The following is a 21,909-nucleotide window of genomic DNA, read 5'->3' as shown; positions in this document are numbered from 1 at the left end:
TTATTTCTAAAATGCCGTTACTTTGATGCTCACACTGATCCTGTACTTAAAGAATTTCACATATTGAAGTTTGCTGATATTCATTTGTTTTAAATGGGAAAATTCATGTATTTTTATATAGGCTTTCTTCCTGGTGTATTTAACAAAATGTTTTCAATGACTAATCAAGTCCATTCGAATAATACTAGAAATTCCAATACTTTCTACTTATTTCCTGCCAGAACGAGTATTAGACATTTTGCTTTAAGATTTCAGGGCCCAAGATTCTTCAATTTCCTACATTAAAGTATTCACAGTTCTGCCTCTAATTCTCTTTTAAAATCTATATTGAAAGTATTTCTCCTTAGTTGATTCTCCTATATATAGGCATTTCTGTATATTTATTTTGATCCTTTTTTATGATTCTTTATGTTTAGTGTGTTTTGTTCTGCTTGCTTTTTTATCGTAATATATATTTTAATCTGAGTTCGTCGCTCATGTATTTAATGTGTAAGTAAGGAAGGAAGAGTAGCTTTTAGTAGCTTTTAGCGTTAACTCTTCGGGGACTCTTTTGGTGTTTTAGACGGATAATCAGAAGTGCGAAATGCGTGTGGGTGTGGGTGTGGCTGTACGTGAGTATGCAGGACTACTTATGTTATTTTGGCTACGCTGTATTATAGATCTGTATTGTTAAGTAATTACTGTATAGTAGCAATGTAATCATGTATTTATATGCTTATATGTAAGTAATGTAAGTCAGTGATGTAAATTAAAAATTAAAAAAAAAAAAAAAAAAAAAAAAAAGGAAGGAAGCTCATAGTAATAAGGCCCCTAAGGTTTCTTTTTGAGCTTCATTGCCAGGAATAAGTGCTTTTTGTGTGTGTGTAATTAATGTTAATATTATTCCTTTAACTACACATGGACTGGATTTACAAAAAGGTACCTTCGTATAATGGGACAACTTAGCACTTTGGCAGAACTCATATTCCTGCTTATCATAGCTATGATTCCAGCAAGGACAAACTTTAACCTCCCCTAGCCTCAACAATGCCACTTGCAGATTTCACTCATGTTCAACGGAAGACTACATTTTACTAGTCCATGCATGGAGGACCCCTTGAAACCTTAAGGCTCAAACTGAGACCTTTTTCTTGCACTTAACCCACTACATAAAAGATGGGTTGACCGTTCCGGGTCATTTCATAGTTGTAGGCATTCGATTTCTGCAAAGCCCTGTCAACTATATGCTGTGGTTTAATTTTGTTTTTAGTTTGATTTTTTTTCAAACCGGTTAAGTTCATTTTTTTTCAAACCAGTTTAAATTTCTTAAACTGATTTTTTTAAATCAACTGTCTAAGAAAGGGATTTTTCTTTTTTCGGGGGTGTAGTTAAAATAACAGGGATTCGGTTTTCTGGGGGTTTGAGAAAGAACTAGACATCTTTTCCTCCCTTCTTCTCACCCACCCATCCATGATACTCCCTAGTACTTCTATCCTACCCCACCTTTCCTGCCCACCTCTAACCCCCCTTATGCCCACCCCCTCTACTCAACAGTACCCACAAACAATTCATATTCCTCAAGAATACTACTCATCAAAACTTGATCTTGAACTCACTTCCTCTGGATCTGCTATCTACTCTGAAATGTTTAGTAAATGTCGTCATGTAATGTAACACCATTATTTGAGATGTCTCCTTTGTTTATATGAGCTTATAATAAATTTGACCTGTCAGTTGCCTGAAGATCGCCAACCGGCGTGAAACTCGGAGTAGCGACAGCTGATCTTTGCCATATGTCTTTATTTTGTTTTTGCTCTACTTATAATGGTATTGAGCGCTTTTCATCTTCACACCATACTATAAACTTAATTGGTTACCCTATTTGGTATAAATATATATTGTTACTCTTGGCAAAAGAAATAAATCGGAACTCTAAATCTGAAACTCCCTCAAATATAATGCCCAATCAGTGAACTAGATTTAAACTTATTTCCCGCTTGGAATGAGGCTCCGGGCGCGTGCCACCAGAGGTATTTTGCGGCAGTCCTCTGTGGTTGCCTTCGTTTTGCGTAGCGTTTTCTCGGGCCTTGGAAACAAAAATTTCCTCTGGCACCCAGGGTAGTTCTAAAATTTCAAGTTTGTTTGCTTACCTCCGCTCAGGTTTCGATTTCTTTTCGCCAATTTGCTAACGCCAACAATAAACAGAAGGCAGTAATTTTAAGCTCGCAAATGATTGGCTCGCCGAACAACCTTTAGATAGAGCTCGAGACAAGGCTTTCCTTTTAATTTTAGCTCTTTGAGGTCTGCCACGTTTGGTCTCAATTACATCGCCGTCGACCGAGATCTCGAAATAGACTTGTTTTGTGGTCGCACACGAACTTTAGCTAAAGCGTGATTTAGCATGCCTTAATCCCGATTTAAAGACGTAGTGCGCCTACAACCGCGGTCACCGAAGAGGAAACTGGCACAGCAAAACAACACACGAGGCAGAATCCTTTGCACAACAAAAACATGAGGTCATCCATTAGTCTGCCTTTCCGACTATCCGCCTTCGCCTGATTCAGCCACTCCCAGGACAACCACGAGATCATTGCGTTCTCTATTTTGTCGAACACAATAATTGGGAAAAAATGGAAAGATCCCAGATTCCTGTGACTTTGCGCTATCACGTATGTTATGAAATTAAAATTTCTCAACTGGAGGTAGCGGAATATGATAGCGTGATTTTTGATTGTTGACACCTTAGACGACAATCGTCCATATGGCATGTGTATCTACGTGAATATCGATCCGCTCATGGTGCATTGTCCACTGTGCAAACTTGGTATAATTGACAAAAGATTGAAGATTTTGCCGAACAGGATGCGACAACACAATAGTGACAATTCGTTATGTGAAATTATGTGGAAGACCTTGCAATTTTGGGTCCCTGTTCTTTAGAAGTCTTATTTATACGAAGGCACCAGCTGCATTTTGGTTTGTTGCAAGCATCCACCAGTTACGTAAGTATTGTCTCTTTTAGTTTTGCTTTCGATTTGGTTCTCACGACTGTGCATAAATGTGTATGTGTGTATGTATATTGATGTCTAGGATAGAGGTTAGGCTAAATTTGAAAAGTAAATCATTGGAAAAAGGTAGAGTTCCCATCCCGATATGATGCGTTAGAGTAAGAGACTAAGAGCTAATAGGTTTCTGTCGAGACCTAAGTTCATTCAGAGATTCAAACGTTGACCTTTCCGTCACACAAACTGCGAAAAAACATGTTTTGTTGCACGGACAGAGGTATCTGCCGAATACCGAAGGACCAAAGGTCGGCTTTCAGTTATTATAGCCCATGTTCAAATAGTCGTCTCAGTTGAGTTGTGGTGGTGAAGATCTTCAGTAATGGGGTGTAAACACCAGTTTATGAATGCTTAGCTTTTACTTAATCGGTCGAAGCACCGATTTTAATCAGTAAATGGTTAGCTTTCAGTTATTTTAATCAGTGTATGTGTACATTTATTATCACCGAACACTGATTAGCATAGATGAGAACATTCGTTTTGCCTTCCTGAAAAATATCCCTTTCAATGTGTGGCGCACCATCTTAGTACATTTTTCTTGGGTTGCAATTTAATGTCATTTTTCTTTGCGATTTCAAGGAACAGTAAACTAAACCGTTATCTGGCATTGCAGCAATGTTTAAACCACAGAAATGCAATCTAGTTAACGAAATTAGCAATCTAGAGGAAATCACTTTTTTATTACGGTTTGGTGCTTCAGGGAAAGGTTAAATATAAGGTCGTTCGGCTCTTGTTCAAACTTGTGTCTAGCTGTGACAGACATTTTGTTTTCGCAGAAAAATCGGAAGACTAAGAGCGCTTTCCTTTTGTCAGAACTGGCCGGCCATACCTGTCAGTTTGCAAAGAAAGTGCAACAGTTTGAACGAACGCTTGCATGATAATTCCTCGCATTCTTGTCCGGCGGGAGCAGAATTTATCAATTGACTTAATTTGATTAGTGTGTGGATACGAATCCGCTGCCGATTCTCTACGCGGTATAAGCACTAGAATAATTGACCACAAGACAAATGCAAATGGACATACATTATTTTTGTACCTAATTATTGCTGGACATGCTTTTGGGTGAAATTCTCTCGAAGGTTTTATCACAATTAAAACAATCTATAGTAAAGGTAAAGTAATTAACGCACAAACTCCTGGAGCTGTAAGCTTTCAAAATAGAGAAAATTGCAGTTCTTGTTCTTTTTTAATAGGGTTTACATTGAAGGTTAACCGGTACAACCAAAAACGAATTTCAATGGGGATGTCGGCAATGTTATCCAAGGATTGTTCTTATTAGACGATTTTGATACACTATTTCACACACCAGTTTCCAAGCCGCCATTTTGTGCACGAAGAATATGCGATCTTGAAAAACGAAAGAACGCGACAGGATCCAAAGGCGAATTTCAGTAGAAAAATCTATAAGGAAGCTTCCTTCTTGTAGCCTTATAAGTCCTTTGCAATTAACACTATTAAAGCGATACTTGATTAAATATTCCTTGTTTGTCTTTGGATTTAACTGCCATAACACAATTTTCAAGCTACTGAACATTCAGTGAATCCAACAAATTGTTGATGAAGGGATGAATTTTACTGTATCTCATAGACTTATTCAATTGCTCATAATTTATAGTCATCAATTCAAATGATCAGCTACTCGCCCTAACATATTGTCAGACGGAGAACACGACGCATTTGTCAGAATTATTTACTATCAGAAAATGTTCTTATTTCCTTGGGAAGAGAGTTGCTGGTCTGGCCGCTTTAAGATGCGCAACTTTGAGTTGTTTGGTCTTATATAGAAGAAATTAATTTGAGTTTCAGATAAGATATCAATGGTATCCACTTTTTATCAAGATATGCAACTAGTTCAAACAGTATATAGGTCGGTCAATAAGTCTCTAACATGGTTCAACTTCACACAAAATTTATAAATTGTTACAATAGATTCCCAGATATATAACATTTAATACCCTGGATATCATCCGGTTTACTGAAAAAGAAACTTAAAAATTGAAATGAGTAGAGCCGTTGCTCAGAAATTTGAAGTACAAGATACACAATCGGGTCATACCAAGGCGAGGAACGTAAGATTACTTTGCAGTTACACGAAATTCCTTCTCCCAGCTAATTAAGCGTAAGTCAAGTTGCTACCTGTGAACCTCGAAAACGTTATAAAATGAATATTTTCAAAGCAACGTCTTGGGGCCAATAAACTGCTCCTGATTTAAAATTGGATCTCATCTAGCTCACTAATCGTCGCATAGAACCGGAAACCAGTTGATGGGTTGCAAACGTTAATCAACAGTTACTGTTTCTTGATGTCATAGTAAACGAATCTCTCCCAACCATGTATATTTGCCAAACGGAATTCTTTGCTGTATGGAGTTAAGTCTTACACGGATCTTTGTGCGTAATTTGCACGGAGAATCTGTCTTAACTGATTGTTTCATGGTGACTTTATACGCAATGCATTTTGTTATTCGTCTGTAACTTACAGAAGGTCTCCAAGAACGCTCAATAGAGAAAAAGAAACGAAAAGCCAGAAGGAGATTGGGAAAGAAGAACTTTGAAAGTTATGTTGTGTGCATGGAATTTGGTTACAAAGAAGGTGTTGAGAAATGAAGTCAACCATGCACGGCTTGAATTCTTTTCATGACTCAATGTGAATTCTCATCTATATTCCAAGGTCATTTGTTAACGGTAACTTTAGCTCATTTTTTGCCCGAACGAAGGAACGAAACGAACAAAAGGAACGAAAGGAACGAAAACAGATATCAGTGATTCTATCTGTAAATATCAGTCATTTGAGGAGGTTTCCAAAAAATCCCAACGAATTTCTATACATATAACACCTATTTGTGTGCTCCATGATCTGCAAGTCTGAATCTATTTTCAGATACGTAGTTAAATGTCTTTACTTTGCTTCGAGCTTGTTAAACGGAGAATTTGTCATTTCAACGTATCTAATCGAAATCAGTCCTTCGACTGTATTTTCCATGCGGTGATACAATAGATGACAGAAATTCACTTTTCCTTCGACAACTTCGCTCTTATGGGTGACATGATACAACTAAATCGAAAGATGTGGTACTCAAGAAGAAACGATAAATAACTTAATATGTCAGAGTCCAACCAAATCTTCGTTCGAGTTTCGTTCAAACATGGATGCTTCCTTTCGTCAGACTTCGTTTTAATTCTTTAAGTTACATGCTTAAGTCACTGCAAGTACTATTTTATTATCGTAACATTTCGCAGCCGCAGTTCAGATTTTTGGCAGAAATATCTCTTTATGCCATGCACTGATGAATCACAATTCTGAAGAGCAGAGTAACAGGAAGGAGGTAAAGAAATTAACGGGGCAACTCTTGTAAGCTTTCAAAATGGAGAAAAGTGCAATTCTTGTTCTTTTTTAATAGGGTTTACATTGAAGGTTAACACACTCATTGGTACAACAAAAACGACAATGTTATCCAAGGATTGTCCTTATTAGTCGATTTGCGAAGCACTAACCCAATGATACCCTCTTTTACACACCAGTTTCCCAGCTGCAATTTTGCTCGCAAAGAATATGCGATCTTGGGAAATGGGAGAATGCGACAGGAGTCAAAGGTGAATGTCAGTACTCGTCAGAATTCTTTAAAGGATGGCCATAGAGAAATATGGCTTTAAGTAAGAATTACATCCAGTGATTTCTTTGAGCGTTGGAATCTTTTGTTGACTTTTTTTTTTGTAGTAGCGAAGCTAGGGATTGTTAGCAATTGATCCGCAGACTTTGAGGGAGTGATTTTATTAAAAGTAGCGAAGATGTAATTGCAACCATAACATGGAAGAGGTGTAGTTTATTCTCCGTATCGACTATTTGCTTCCTAACATCATACTTACCTTCGCTGCTGGAATATTTACATCGAACCAAGCATAAAAAGCATTTACACTATGAACACTATTAAAGCGGTACTTAATTAAATATTTCTTCCTTTGCCTTTAGATTTAACTGCCATAACACAATTTTCAAGCTACTGAACATTCAGTGAATGCAACAAATTGTTGATGAAGGGATGGATTTTACTGTATCTCATAGACTTATTCGAATAATTGTTCATAATTCATAGTAATCAATTCAAATGATCAGCTACTCGCCCTAAACACTGTCAGACGGAGAAGACGACGTATTTGTCAGACTGATTTACTATCAGAAAATGTTCTTATTGCTTTGGGAAGAGAGCCTTGCTGATCTGGTTTTAAGATGCGAAGCTTTGAGTTGTTTGGTTTTGGATAGAAGAAATTAATTTGAGTTTTAGATAAGATACCAATGGTGGCCATTTTTAATCAAGATATGCAACTAGTTTAAACAGTATAGGTTGGTCAATAAGTCTCTAACATGGTTCAACTTCACGCAAAATTTATAAATTGTTACAATAGATTCCCAGATATATAACGTGGACAATATTATCCGGTTTACTGAAAAAGATACTTATAAATTGAACTAGAGCTGTTGTTCAGAAATTCGAAATACAAGATAGACAGTGGTATCATACCAACGCAAAGAACGTAAGATTACTTTGCAGTTACACGAAAATCCTTCTCCCTGCTAATGAAGCATAAGTCAAGTTGCTACCTCCGAAACTCAAAAAAGTTACAAAATGAATATATTCAAAGGAAAGTTTCGTTGAAACCTTGGTTGTTTTCTTTTGTCAGACTTACTTCGTTTTGTCAGACTTACATGTACATGCTTTGTTTACTGCAATGACTTTTAATGTCGCAACATTTCGCATTCGCAGTTCAGATTTTTGGCAGAAATATTTCTTCATGCCATGCACTGATGAATCACAATTCTGAAGAGGAGAGTAACAGGAAGGAGTTAAAGAAATTAGCGGAAAAACTCTTGTAAGCTTCAAAATGGAGAAAAGTGCAGTTGTTGTTCTTTTTTATTGGGTTTACATTGAGGGTTAACACACTCACCGGTACAACAAAACCGAATTTCAATGGGAATGTCGGCAATCATGTTTTCGGAGGATTGTCCCTATTAGACGATTTGTGAAGCACTTATTCAATGATAATCTATTTCACACACCAGTTTCCAAGCTGCGATTTTGCGCACGAAGAATATGCGATCTCGAGAAACTTAAGAACGCGACAGGATTCAAAGGGGAATCTCACTTCTCGTCAGAGTTTTTTAAAAGATGGTCATAGGGAAATATAGCTTTAAGTAAGAATTACATCCAGAGCTTAATATTTCGAGCGCCGGAATCTTTTGTCGAATATTTTCTATTGTCTAGGGATTGTTAGCCACTGATCCGCACACTTTGATGTAGTGATTTTATTAAAAGTAGCGAAGATGTAATTGCAAACATAGTGTTAACATAGAAGAGGTGTAGTTTATTCTGCGTATCGATTATTTGCTTCATAACACCATACTTCCCTTCGCTGTTGGGATATTTACATCGAACCAAGCATGGAAAGCATGATTAGTGTGTGGATACGAATCAAAAATATTGTAAATGAGCTTTAAAAGTAACCAATTATGATAGCAAATTGGTGACTTCTCGAAATAATTCCGGGTTGAAGACACTTCTTGTATGACTCCTTAGCCGATTCTCTACACTGTATAAGCACCAGAATAATTGACCACAAGACAAATGGAAATGCACATGCATAATTTTTGTAGGTGATTATTGCTGGACATGCTTTTGGGTGGGATTTCTCTCGAACGTTTTATCACAATTAGAACAATCTATAAGGAAGCTTGCTTCTTGTATCCTTATAAGTCCTTTGCAATTAACACTATTAAAAGGGCACTTAATTAAATATTCCTTCGTTTGTCTTTGGATTTAACTGCCATGACACATTTTCAAGCTACTGAACATTCAGTGTATGAAACAAATTGTTAATGAAGGGGTGGATTTTACTGTATCTCATAGACTTATTCGAATAATTGTTCATAATTCATAGTCATAAATTTAAATGATCAGCTACTCGCCCTAACATTGTCAGACGGAGAAGATGACGTATTTGTCAGACTTATTTACTATCAGAAAATGTTCTTATTTCTTTGGGAAGAGAGTTGCTGGTCTGGCTTTAAGATGCGCAACTTTGAGTTGTTTGGTTTTGGATAGACGAAATTAATTTGAGTTTCAGATAAAGTACCAATGGTAGCCATTTTTATCAAGATATGCGACTAGTTCAAACAGTATAGGTCGGTCAATAAGTCTCTAACATGGTTCAACTTCACACAAAATTTGTAAATTGTAACAATTGATTCCCAGATATATAACCTGGACATTTAATACCCTGGATATCATCCGGTTTACTGAAAAAGATTCTTAGAAATTGAACTGAGTAGAGCTGTTGTTCAGAAATGTGAAATACAAGATACACTGTCGTATCATGCCAACGCAAAGAACGTAAGATTACTTAGCGGTTACACGAAAATCCTCTTGCCAGCTAATTAAGGTTAAGTCAAGTTGCTTCCTGCCAGCCTCGAAAACGTTATAAAATGATTATTTTCAAAGGAACGTTTTGTGGCCAGATAAAATGCTCCTGATTTAAAATTGGATCTCTTTCTAGCTCCCTAATCGTCGCATAGAGCCGGAAACCAGTTGATGGGTTGCAAACTTGAATCAACAATTACTGTTTCTTGATGTCATAGTAAACAAATCTCTCCCAACCATAGCAAATAAATTTATATTTGCCAAAAGGAATTCTTTGCTGTGGGGAGTTAGGTCTTACACGAGTCTTTGTGCGTAATTTGCACGGAGACCTCATACGAATGCATTTTCGTATTCGTCTATAACTTAGAGAAGGTTTCTAAGAACGCTCATTAAATAAAAAGAAATGAAAAGGGAGAAGGAGAATGATTGGGAAAGAAGAACTCTGAAAGTTATGTTGTGTGCATGGAGTTTGGATACAAAGATGTTTTTGGGAAATGAAGTTAACCCTGCACGGCTTGAATTGAATTTCTTTTCATGACTCAATGTGAATTCTCATCTATATTCCAAGGTTATGTGTTAACGGTAACTGTTACTTAAGGAACGAAAACAGATATGAGTGATTCTGTCTGTAAATATCAGTAATCTGAGGAGGTTTCCAAAAAAATCCCAACGAATTTCTACATATATAACACCCATTTGTCTGTTCCTTGATCTTCAAGTCTGAATCCATTCCCAGACACGTAGTTAAATGTCTTAACTTTGCTACTGGCTTGTTAAGCGGAGAATTTGTCATTTCATTGTATATAATCGAAAACCGTCGTTCGACTGTATTTTGTATGCCCTTTTACAATAGATGACAGAAATTCACTTTTAGTTCGACAACTTTGTTCTAACGGGTGACAGGATACAAAGAAGTCGAAAGATGTTGTACTCAAGAAGAAACAAGAAGTAACTTAATATGTTAAAGTCGAAAAAATCTTCGAAGCGAGCAATTGCCACCGATATATATTTTACTACCATGCGTTGTTCATTACTCTTTTTGCAACAAGTCAACGAGACAGTACACTTAAGAGAATGAACGGGTGAATTGGACGTTCGAAGGCTGTAAAATGTAAAATGGTAAATATGCACTAGGAGTCCGAAAGGATGGCTTAAAATTAATTGAATTCTTGCTTACCCGTTCACCTCACCCATGTTTTGTCTTTTATCTCCACTTGAAAGAAAAATAAAAACGAACCTACAAATATATATATACATATATATATATATATATATATATATATATATATATTTGTCGTGAAGTCCAACAAGAAAGGGTTGGTTTAGTCAACGATCCTTAATTGAAACTTACGCTCGCAATAGGTAAATTAGAATAGCATAGAGCCCAAGATATAGACATCAGCCGTGGGTTCAAGTTTCGTTCAAACCTTTCCCCAGTTGTTCAAACGATGGATAGCGCTATCCGCCGGATAAATCACTATCCACTGGGAGTGGATAACTCAGTTGGCTTTGCTAGTGTTTATCCGCTGGATAGTGGTGTATCCGGTGAATGGCGCTATCAATCGTTTGAACAACTGGGGCCTGGTTGTTTTCTTTTGTGAGACTTCGTTTTGTCAGACTTACATGCTTCGGTCACCGCAATGACTTTTAATATCGTAACATTTCGCATCCGCAGTTCAGATTTTTGGCAGAAATATTTCTTCATGCCATGCACTGATGAATCACAATTCTGAAGAGGAGAGTAACAGGAAGGAGTTAAAGAAATTAGCGGAAAAACTCTTGTAAGCTTTCAAAATAGAGAAAAGTGCAGTTGTTGTTCTTTTTTATTGGGTTTTACATTGAGGGTTAACACACTCACCGGTACAACAAAAACGAATTTCAATGGGAATGTCGGCAATCACGTTTTCGGAGGATTGTCCCTATTAGACGATTTGTAAAGCACTTATTCAATGATAATCTATTTCACACACCAGTTTCCAAGCTGCAATTTTGCGCACGAAGAATATGCGATCTCGAGAAACTTAAGAACGCGACAGGATTCAAAGGAGAATCTCACTTCTCGTCAGAGTTTTTTAAAAGATGGTCATAGGGAAATATAGCTTTAAGTAAGAATTACATCCAGAGCTTAATATTTCGAGCGCCGGAATCTTTTGTGGAACATTTTCTATTGCAGCGAGTCTATGGATTGTTAGCCACTGATCCGCACACTTTGATGTAGTGATTTTATTAAAAGTAGCGAAGATGTAATTGCAAACATAGTGTTAACATAGAAGAGGTGTAGTTTATTCTGCGTATCGATTATTTGCTTCCTAACACCATACTTCCCTTCGCTGTTGGGATATTTACATCGAACCAAGCATGGAGAGCATGATTCGTGTGTGGATACGAATCAAAAATATTTTAAATGAGATTTACAAGTAACCAATTATGATAGCAAATTGTTGACTTCTCGAAATAATTCCGGGTTGAAGACACTTCGTGTATGACTCCTTAGCCGATTCTCTACACTGTATAAGCACCAGAATAATTGACCACAAGACAAATGGAAATGCACATGCATAATTTTTTTAGCTAATTATTGCTGGACATGCTTTTGAGCGGGATTTCTCTTGAACGTTTTATCACAATTAGAACAATCTATAAGGAAGCTTGCTTCTTGTATCCGTATAAGTCCTTTGCAATTAACACTATTAAAAGGGCACTTAATTAAATATTCCTTCGTTTGTCTTTGGATTTAACTGCCATGACACATTTTCAAGCTACTGAACATTCAGTGTATCAAACAAATTGTTAATGAAGGGGTGGATTTTACTGTATCTCATAGACTTATTCGAATAATTGTTCATAATTCATAGTCATCAATTTAAATGATCAGCTACTCGCCCTAACATTGTCAGACGGAGAAGATGACGTATTTGTCAGACTTATTTACTATCAGAAAATGTTCTTATTGCTTTGGGAAGAGAGTTGCTTATCTGGCTTTAAGATGCGCAGCTTTGAGTTGTTTGGTTTTGGATAGACGAAATTAATTTGACTTTCAGATAAGATATCAATGGTAGCCAATTTTTATCAAGATATGCAACTAGTTCAAACAGTATAGGTCGGTCAATAAGTCTCTAACATGGTTCAACTTCACACAAAATTTATAAATTGTAACAATTGATTCCCAGATATATAACGTGGACATTTAATACCCTGGATATCATCCGGTTTATTAAAAAAGATACTTAGAAATTGAACTGAGTAGAGCTGTTGTTCAGAAATTTGAAATACCAGATACTCTGTCGTATCATACCAAGGCGAAGAACGTAAGATTACTTAGCAGTTACACGAAAATCCTTCTGCCAGCTAATTAAGCTTAAGTCGAGTTGCTTCCTGCCAGCCTCGAAAACGTTATAAAACGATTATTTTCAAAGGAACGTTTTGTGGCCCAATAAAATGCTCCTGATTTAAAATTGGATCTCTTTCTAGCTCCCTAATCGTCGCATAGAGCCGGAAACCAGTTGATGGGTTGCAAACTTGAATCAACAATTACTGTTTCTTGATGTCATAGTAAACAAATCTCTCCCAACCATAGCAAATAAATTTATATTTGCCAAACGGAATTCTTTGCTGTGGGGAGTTAGGTCTTACAGGAATCTTTGTGCGTAATTTCCACGGAGACCTCGTACGCAATGCATTTTCGTATTCGTCTATAACTTAGAGAAGGTTTCTAAGAACGCTCATTAACTAAAAAGAAATGAAAAGGGAGAAGGAGAATGATTGGGAAAGAAGAATTCTGAAAGTTATGTTGTGTGCATGGAGTTTGGATACAAAGATGTTTTTGGGAAATGAAGTTAACGCTGCACGGCTTGAATTGAATTTCTTTTCATGACTCACTGTGAATTCTCATCTATATTCCAAGGTTATGTGTTAACGGTAACTGTTACTTAAGGAACGAAAACAGATATGAGTGATTCTATCTGTAAATATCAGTAATCTGAGGAGGTTTCCAAAAAAATCCCAACGAATTTCTACATATATAACACCCATTTGTCTGTTCCTTGATCTTCAAGTCTGAATCCATTCCCAGATACGTAGTTAAATGTCTTAACTTTGCTACTGGCTTGTTAAGCGGAGAGTTTGTCATTTCATTGTATATAATCAAAACCCGTCCTTCGACTGTATTTTCTATGTCCTTTTACAATAGATGACAGAAAATCACTTTTAGTTCGACAACTTTGTTCTAACGGGTGACAGGATACAAAGAAGTCGAAAGATGTTGTACTCAAGAAGAAACAAGAAGTAACTTAATATGTCAAAGTGGAAAAAAATCTTCGAAGCGAGCAATTGCCACCGATATTTTACTACCATGCGTTGTTCATTACACTTTTTGCAAGCAGTCAACGAGACAGTACACTTAAGAGAATGAACGGTTGAATTGGACGTTCGAAGGCTCTAAAATATGCATTAGGAGTCCGAAAGGATGGCTTAAAATTAATTGAATTCTTGCTTACCCGTTCACCTCACCCATGTTTTGTCTTTTATCTCCACTTGAAAGAAAAATAAAAACGAAGCTACAAATATATACATATATATATATTTGTCGTGAGGTCCAACAAGAAAGGGTTGGTTTAGTCAACGATCCTTAATTGAAACTTCCGCTCGCAATAGGTAAATTAGAATAGCATAGAGCCCAAGTTATAGACATCAGCCGTGGGTTCAAGTTTCGTTCAAACCTTGCCCCAGTTGTTCAAACGATGGATAGCGCTATCCGCTGGATAAGTCACTATCCACTGGATAACTCAGTTGGCTTTGCTAGAGTTTATCCGCTGGATAGTGGTGTATCCGGTGAATGGCGCTATCAATCGTTTGAACAACTGGGGCCTGGTTGTTTTCTTTTGTGAGACTTCGTTTAGTCAGACTTACATGCTTCGGTCACTGCAATGACTTTTAATATCGTAACATTTCGCATCCGCAGTTCAGATTTTTGGCAGAAATATTTCTTCATGCCATGCACTGATGAATCACAATTCTGAAGAGGAGAGTAACAGGAAGGAGGTAAAGAAATTAGCGGAAAAACTCTTGTAAGCTTTCAAAATAGAGAAAAGTGCAGTTGTTGTCCTTTTTCATTGGGTTTACATTGAGGGTTAACACACTCACCGGTACAACAAAAACGAATTTCAATGGGAATGTCGGCAATCACGTTTTCGGAGGATTGTCCCTATTAGACGATTTGTGAAGCACTTATTCAATGATAATCTATTTCACACACCAGTTTCCAAGCTGCAATTTTGCGCACGAAGAATATGCGATCTCGAGAAACTTAAGAACGCGACAGGATTCAAAGGGGAATCTCACTTCTCGTCAGAGTTTTTTAAAAGATGGTCATAGGGAAATATAGCTTTAAGTAAGAATTACATCCAGAGCTTATTTCGAGCGCCGGAATCTTTTGTCGAATATTTTCTATTGCAGCGAGTCTAGGGATTGTTAGCCACTGATCCGCACACTTTGATGTAGTGATTTTATTAAAAGTAGCGAAGATGTAATTGCAAACATAGTGTTAACATAGAAGAGGTGTAGTTTATTCTGCGTATCGATTATTTGCTTCCTAACACCATACTTCCCTTCGCTGTTGGGATATTTACATCGAACCAAGCATGGAGAGCATGATTCGTGTGTGGATACGAATCAAAAATATTTTAAATGAGATTTACAAGTAACCAATTATGATAGCAAATTGGTGACTTCTCGAAATAATTCCGGGTTGAAGACACTTTGTGTATGATTCCTTAGCCGATTTTCTATACTGTATAAGCACCAGAACAATTGACCACAAGACAAATGCAAATGGTCATGCTTTTGGGTGAGATTTCTCTCGAAGGTTTTATCACAATTAGAACAATCTATAAGGAAGCTTGCTTCTTGTATCCTTATAAGTCCTTTGCAATTAACACTATTAAAGCGGTACTTAATTAAATATTTCTTGTTTGTCTTTGGATTTAACTGCCATAACACTGAACATTCAGTGAATCAAACAAATGGCTGATGAAGGGAAGGATTTTACTGTATCTCATAGACTTATTCAGTTGTTCATAATTCATAGTCATTAATCAGCTACTCGCGTAGACAGAGAAGACGACGCATTTGTCAGACTTATTTACTATGAGAAAATGTTGTTATTGTTATTAAAAAGAGTTGCTGATCTGGCTTTAAGATGCGCAGCTTTGAGTTGTTTGGTTATGGATAGACGGAATTTATTTGAGTTTCAGATAAGATATCAATGGTAGCCATTTTTAATCAAGATATGCAACTTGTTCAAACAGTATAGGTCGGTGAATAAGTCTCTAACATGGTTGAAATTGACACAAAATTTATAAATTGTTACAATATATTCCCAGATATAAAACGTAGACATTTAATACCCGGGATATCATCCGGTTTACTGAAAAAGAAACTTAAAAATTGAACTTAGTAGAGCTGTTGTTCAGAAATACATAGTCGTGTCACACCAAGGCGAAGAACGTAAGATTACTTTGCAATTGCACGAAAATCATTCGCCCTGCTAATTAAGCTAAAGTCAAGTTGCTACCTGGGAACCTCGAAAACGTTATAAAATGATTATTTTCAAAGGAACGTCTTGGGGCCCAATAAGATGCTTCTGATTTAAGATTGGATCTCTTTCTAGCTCCCTAATCATAGCATACAGCCGGAAACAAGTTGATGGGTTGCAAACTTGAATCAACTATTACTGTTTCTTGATGTCATAGTAAACAAATCTCTCTCAAGCATAGCAAATAAATTTATATTTGCCAAACGGAATTCTTTGCTGTGTGGAGTTAGGTCTTACAAGAATCTTTGTGCGTAATTTGCACGTAGAATCTGTCTTGAATGTTTGTTTCATGGTGACTTTATACGCAATGCTTTTCCTTATTCGTCTATAACTTATTGATGGTATCTAAAACCGCTCAATAGGGAAAAAGAAATGTAAAGCGAGAAGGAGATTTGGAAAGAAGAACTCTGAAAGTTATGTTGTGTTCATGGAGTTTGTTTACAAAGATGGTGTTGGGAAGTGAAGTCAACGCTGCACGGCTTGAATTCTTTTCATGACTTAATGTGAATTCTCATTCCAAGGTTATGTGTTAACGGTAACTATTTCTTCAGGAACGAAAACAGATATGAGTGATTCTATCTATAAATATATCAGTCATCTGAGGAGGTTTCCAAAAACCCCAACGAATTTCTACATATGTAACACCCATTTGTCTGTTCCTTGATCTTCAAGTCTGAATCCATTCCTAGACACGTAGTTAAATGTCTTAACTTTGCTACCGGCTTGTTAAGCGGAGAATTTGTCATTTCATTGTATATAATCGAGATCAGTCCTTCGACTGTATTTTCCATGCAGTGATACAATAGATGACAGAAATTCACTTTTAGTTCGACAACTTTGCTCTTACGGGTGACATGATACAACGAAATCGAAAGATGTTGTACTCAAGAAGAAACAAGAAGTAACTTAATATGTTAAACTCGAAAAAAATCTTCGAAGCCAGCAGTTGGCACCGATATTTTACTACCATGCGTTGTTCATTGCTCCTTTTGCAACCAGTGAACGAGACAGTACACCTAAGAGAATTAAAAGTTGAATTGAACGTTCGAAGGCTCTAAACTAAATATAAATAAATATGCATTAGGAGTCCGAAAGGATGGCTTACAATTAATTGAATTATTGCTTACCCGTTCACCTCACCCATGTTTTTTCTCTTATTTCCAGTTGAAAAAAAAACGAAAAATTAACCCATAAATATATATATTTGTCCTGAGGTCCCACAAGAAAGGGTTGGTTTAGTCAAAGATCTTTAATTTAAACGTTCGCTCGCAATAGCTCAATTTGAATAGCGGCAAAGAGCCCAAGATATATTCATCGGCCGTGGGTTTAAGTTTCGTTCAAACCTGGTTGTTTCCTTTTGTCAGGCTTCGTTTTTAACTTTTTAAGTTACATGCCTCAGTCTCTGCCATGACCACTTCAATATCGAATTATTTCACATCCACAGTTCAGATATATTTGGCAGAAACGTTTCTTCATGCCCTGCACTGATGAATCACAATTATGAAGAGCAGGGTAACAGGAACGAGGTAAACAAAATAAATGGAGAAACTCTTGTAGCTTTTCAAAATCGAGAAAAGTACAGTTCTTGTTCTTTTTTAAATAGGGTTTACATTGAAGGTTACATCCAGTGTTTTTTTCGAGCGCCGGAATCTTTTGTCCAATATTTTTTGTTGTAGCGAGGCTAGGGGATGTTATTAGCAATTGATCCGCAGACTTTGATGGAGAGATTTCCTTGCCCTGCTTTATGCTTTCCAATGTCCCAAACGGGGTACCCTTTAGTGGAGCTAAGTGTTTGTTTCCAGCTTGTTGGTTGGCCATAGGATACAGCTGTCAAGCTTATTCAGGCTCTGAACGGCGCGTGTCATAACCTTGATTACAAGTTTCTCATGGCTAACAAATTTTGACAATGCCTTCCGCTACATTTTCCGGTAGCACAAGTTCATTGGTTATGATGATTCTCTTACTAGGAAAGCAAAACACTGCAACCACGGATTAAAGGGTATCCATGGTACTGAATTGAGTGTGACTTGGCTTCCCAGCAGATATCACTGAAGCACGATGCAAAAGACAACATGTTCAGTGGAGGCGGAATAATAATCGTAGTTTTCAATAAGCTGGAATTTGGTAGACGTACTTTCGTACAGAGCCCGTACAATTAAACAACAGTTGCAGCAGAAGCTAAATGATTCCAATTCATTTGGCATCTGGAAATGGGTTCTTAAGGTCTAACTCATGATGAGAACTTATTTTATCACGTTAAGTACAGATCATGCTAATTGGGTAGAACACGGCATTGAGGTGAAATGTCAAATGTTCATTTCCATGGCGAATATTGCCGAACAAGGTCCTGAGAATTAGTGTTCATCGATGTTTGGTCCCCTTACGTGCTTGCATTTCACTGAATTGGTATCTAGCGCCCGGCCGTGTTTGAAATATGTTTTTGCGTAGACTGCTAGATGACGCCCGTGAGGAGTATTTGGTACTGAGTTGTGTTCATGCTTCAATGAATGCCTGCTTTAACTTAAGAAAGTTAGAAATTGGCTCATAACCTCTTGAGATATTCTCAGCCCATATCATAAATTCAGTTTCATTGCGAAAAGAAGAATGCAGCTTGAAGATATTTTGACTGGACTTCTGTGCAAACAATCAATTCCCGACTGAAATAACATCAATGATGCAAAGATGACAGACAGTCGAATATTGGCGATTTCCATGCAAAGATTATGCTACGAATGCAGAAAATTCAATTTCTACCTGACAATTTTCGAGGTCGCTGCCTCGACACGCTTAGTGTATTACAATAGCGAATTATTGAAATGTAATGCTTTATTTAGGGTTGTACTAATAAAGGAATTAGCGACAAAGCCCAGCATTCCTCTGGTGATTAAATGTTTCCACATACCTGCTAATATGATGAGGTATATCCGCGTGCCATATTCAAGAGCAAGATTACCCTAGACTGTATATCGCTTTTTGAGAAAGATTACTCCTTCTCAGGCTAATTAAGGGCGTGGCTGAGCCACTACAAAGGACCCCCGCAGGGAATTTAGAAACTCCTATTTTTAATGAATTAAACAAAGTTTATTGTTCAATAGATTGATCACGTTTTTCATGTGACTGGGTTAAACGAATGCCATTTGTGACATTTGTGACAGTGCCTGTCAGTACCACGTGATATCACTTGCCCTGTGACTTCACAAAATGAGTATTCAATAATGGGGGGAAGTTCCGCCTAATTATTTTGAAACCCTTTGGCAAAAAATTAATAAGCAGAACTGTGCGGGTCCGCAAATGATCCCAACCTCGTTCCCAGGGACTCCATGCACAGAGACCCTGGGGACGAGGTTGAAATGATCCCAGGACCGCAAATGATCTCAGAACAGCAAACGATCCCCAAACTGAACCGCAAATGATCCCCCTTTTGGACCGCAAATGACCCCGAAAAAAAAAAGAAGTAAGGAATGGCATGGAGGGTGGAATGGTCGGCATAGAAAATTAATGTGAAGAGTGCTCACAACAGGTTCTGCCTCATTATACTTTTTCAGAAAGACTGCATTTTGTTTCCTACCATGCTGTTATAAATTTGCCACATTTAATTATCGGATACAATCATCAAACAACTAACTTGGACGCAGTTTTAACTGATTGTGACTAGGGGCCCGTTTCTCGTACCCTGCGTTTGTTTGCCAGATTTGTTCGAATATCCCGACTGTTTGTTGGAGAAACGGGCCCCTGGTCACAATCAGTTTAGAATTGCGTCCAAGTTAGTTTTTGATGATTGTATCCTATAATTAAATGTGGCAAATTTATAACAGCGTGGTAAGAAACAAAATGCAGTCTATCGTGAAATCTATAACGAGGCAGAAACCTGTTGTGAGCCATGATTTAAGGTGGTTTTAATAAATTAAAATAAGAGCTCTTCACATTAATTCGCTATCCATACCATTCCACCCTCCATGCCATTCCTTACTTTTTTTCGGGATCATATGCGGTCCAAAATGGTGATAATTTGCGTTCCGGGATCATTTGCGGTCCAATATGGGGATCATTTGTGGTCCCGGCATCATTTGCGGTACAGTTTGGGAATCGTTTGTGGTTCTGGGATGATTTGCGGACCGGTACAGAACTACTTGAGTCATGTTCTGCTTTGTATGGTCACATTTGTAATTTCAATGAGCACGTTGGCAAACCAGGATCGGATCGGATCGGATCGGATCGGATCGGATCGGATCGACAAAACTCGGACCGGATCAATAACAAAATTCCTGCCAAAAGTAGACAAATGAGGTCCCTGGGTTACCAGTAAGGCTACTTCCCACCTTGGCGGGTGTCCTTTGGGAAAAATTTCGTATGCGCCTTAGTTTTAATAAAATCCTTACAAACTATACATCAGAAGAAAGCTTAATAAATGTAGACAGTTTTTTATGCAAGGGCTGGCTGAACAAAGAACAATTGCCGGATCTTCCGAGATCTGACCAGCAAATAATATTTAGACTAAAAACTAAATAATTATGCAAAAAAATAATTATGCAACTCCCTGAAGAAGTCAGGCCGCGCCTGACGAAATATTGGTCAAACAAAAAATATATATCCTCACAGACGTACAGCCAGCCTTGCATAATTATTTTGTTTTTGTCATAATGGCTGATTTTTGAGATGATTATAAAAAGGGCTAAAAGTTACTAAAAATCTTTAAGAACAAAAACGTTTTCGACCGTACGGTTAACATCAGTGGTAGTCTTAATAAGTGTAGTTTACCTAAAAAAATATCGTTTAACCGAGTTACCCTTTTAGTAATTGTTAGGAGCCGGTAAGAGGTGAAACCACCGAGGGTTCTTTTATCGAATTTATTGGGTATCGGATGCCGCGGCACGAGCAAAATGACTTTACAGTGTTATTCACAAGCCATCAATCAACGAGAGGGTGTCAGGCTTTTTCGATATTCTGATTGGTTGTCTAGATATCCGCATCTAATGTTGGAGTAGCTAAAACTATGGGAGACCTGTTGTGTAAATGGACGCCACGCGAAAACATTTTAAATATCGAAATTTCCCGACACAATTTTGTCACTTCATGCCTTGTGAATAACATTGTGCAGTCATTTTACTCGTGCTGTGGCATCAGATACCCGATAAATTGAATAGAAGAACCCTCGGTGGTTTCACATCTTATATACCGGCTCTGATCCTGACACTTCTCGAATGTAGTTTTCGACGGCAAAAACTGCGGCCTCCTCGCCAATGCTAACGTTAGGACTAAATGACAGGTACAATTGCGTGTCGTCGGCGTAAGCACGTGAACTCCAGATTAGAAAACAAATTATTATATAGATACTGATGAAGTACCAGGATTTCTCCTTTTACTGAAAAATCATATCTTCACCGCGCGCAGTGAACATATCATTTTTATCTTTCAGCGGTGAGGATATAGGTGTCGACATGGTAACGAACACGATTAGCCAATAAAATGCGAGCTTCTTCTTCATTGTAAGATACTTTTGTGCTTCAGTATAATGCCTTTCTACTACATTAAAGTTTTTATTGCCCAATTTTAAATTATCATGATTTGCTTTTCATAACTTTCATATCTTGTTACATGTTACACAACATGCGTGTTTTAGCGGTTGGTGACCACTTTTTCATCATTTTGAAAATGAAAAAAACAAGTTGTTTTAAATCTAGACATTTCATCAATATCTATATAATAAACAGAACATTACATGACCCCTTGGGGATACGAATTTTATCTTCTCGTGCTGAAAGTATCTCTCATTTGTCAAACAAAGTGTTTCAATCCATTCTTAGTCATTGGGGCCCCTTTCATATGGATATGTTCGCATCAAGACTTAACTATAAAGTAAAGG

General features: G+C 37.3%; 1 protein-coding gene and 1 long non-coding RNA gene across 3 annotated transcripts in view; one reads left to right on the top strand and one right to left on the bottom strand.

Annotated features, from left to right (window-relative positions):
- The window catches only part of LOC138016109 (uncharacterized), a 71,904-nt gene extending 52,419 nt beyond the window's left edge, over positions 1-19,485 (bottom strand). The window contains exon 1 of one of the 2 annotated variants that reach the window (XM_068863283.1): positions 18,949-19,485. The gene's annotated coding sequence lies outside the window, so the exon portion shown is untranslated. Of the gene's footprint in view, positions 1-2,129; positions 2,193-18,948 lie in introns of those variants that run through there. The other variant, XM_068863284.1, reaches the window with a different exon arrangement.
- On the top strand, positions 2,059-18,910 carry LOC138016111 (uncharacterized). Its single transcript, XR_011125734.1, has 2 exons — positions 2,059-2,981; positions 18,014-18,910. It is a non-coding gene; the product is annotated as an uncharacterized lncRNA (long non-coding RNA).
- Positions 19,486-21,909: the final 2,424 nt, after the last annotated feature.

The sequence above is a fragment of the Montipora capricornis genome, chromosome 9, assembly GCF_036669925.1.
Source record: "Montipora capricornis isolate CH-2021 chromosome 9, ASM3666992v2, whole genome shotgun sequence".
NCBI lineage: Eukaryota > Metazoa > Cnidaria > Anthozoa > Scleractinia > Acroporidae > Montipora > Montipora capricornis.
The sequence above is the reverse complement of the archived record's forward strand: the minus strand, read 5'-3'. Positions and strand labels throughout refer to the sequence as shown.